This window comes from Tupaia chinensis, unplaced genomic scaffold (assembly GCF_000334495.1).
Source record: "Tupaia chinensis unplaced genomic scaffold, TupChi_1.0 Scaffold144389_1, whole genome shotgun sequence".
NCBI lineage: Eukaryota > Metazoa > Chordata > Mammalia > Scandentia > Tupaiidae > Tupaia > Tupaia belangeri.
Genome location: NW_006204249.1, coordinates 2041 through 3445, shown reverse-complemented (window position 1 = coordinate 3445; position 1405 = coordinate 2041). Strand labels below are relative to the sequence as shown.

The window sequence follows — 1405 nt, the reverse complement described above, 5'->3', positions numbered from 1 at the left end:
GGGCTGCCTGAGCCCCTCACCCTGAGATGGGGTAAGGGGGGGCTCAGAGCTCTTGTCAGGGAAAGCAGGAGCCCTTCTTGAGACCTCAGCAGGGTCAGGACTGAGGCCTGAGGGTCAGGGTCCTCACCTCCCGGCTCCTCCCTTCCCAGAGCCGCGTCCTCAGTCACCCATTCTCATGGTGAGAATCATCGCTGGCCTGGTTCTCCTTGGAGTTCTGATCATTGGAGCTGTTATGATCTGCAAGTGGTGCTGAGGTAGGAAGGGGAGGTCTGGGATGTCCTGTCCCCGGTGGAGGGTGCCCTGCCTGGTGACTAGGAGGTGCCACCACACACACGTGCTTGCCCAGGCTGAGGGCCTCTGTGCTGAGGCTGCTCACTCCTCTGTAAAGTGTGAAAACCAGTCACACGCCTGTCATCTGGTGGTGGTGATGGGGACCTGGTTTCCGGCAGTCAGAGGTCACAGGGACAGTCCCTGCTGAGGACGGTCCTCCAGGCGGGCTGTTGGTTCACCTCCCACATCTCCATCCTCACATTTCCTGACCCTGCCCTGGGTCTATAATCAGTTCTGGACATTTCTCTGGGGTCCAGGGTTACTGAGCTCCTTAGGACCTCATGGACCTGTCTCCGAGCGCCTCTCCCCACAGGAGGAAACTAAGCTCAGACTGCCTGTGTGTATGAGGGGAGGGTGACCTGAGACCCTGGAACAGCACAAAAGGAGCCTGTGGGGACACCCACCATATTCCTCCTGTAGCTCCTCCCCTGTGCTCTAACCAGGCCGTGTTTGTCCTCCCAGGCAGTGACAGTGCCCAGGGCTCTGATGTGTCTCTCATAGCTCCTAAAGATGAGACCCTGCAGGGCTGAGGTGGGAGAGGGTGGAAGAAGAGATAGTACTGGACTGTGGGGATTCTCTGGATTTAGACATGTTGAGCACATGAAGGCCTAATCTGAGGTTTCTATTAGAGTGATTAATAGGAATTTTTGTGATTCTTTCCTTCTGCAGTGTCAGATGGTGGCCTGTGAGGACAGAGGGACACAGGATTGTTCAGGTCTGTGTACCTGGGATTGTGATGGCAGGAGACCCAACCAATGAGGGGAGGGTGACCTGAGACCCTGGAACAGCACAAAAGGAGCCTGTGGGGACACCCACCATATTCCTCCTGTAGCTCCTCCCCTGTGCTCTAACCAGGCCGTGTTTGTCCTCCCAGGCAGTGACAGTGCCCAGGGCTCTGATGTGTCTCTCATAGCTCCTAAAGATGAGACCCTGCAGGGCTGAGGTGGGAGAGGGTGGAAGAAGAGATAGTACTGGACTGTGGGGATTCTCTGGATTTAGACATGTTGAGCACATGAAGGCCTAATCTGAGGTTTCTATTAGAGTGATTAATAGGAATTTTTGTGATTCTTTCCTT

General features: G+C 55.3%; 1 pseudogene; it reads left to right on the top strand.

The window, feature by feature from the left end:
• The window catches only part of LOC102498909 (HLA class I histocompatibility antigen, B-55 alpha chain-like), a 3389-nt pseudogene extending 2304 nt beyond the window's left edge, over nt 1–1085 (top strand).
• The last annotated feature ends 320 nt before the right edge of the window (nt 1086–1405 follow it).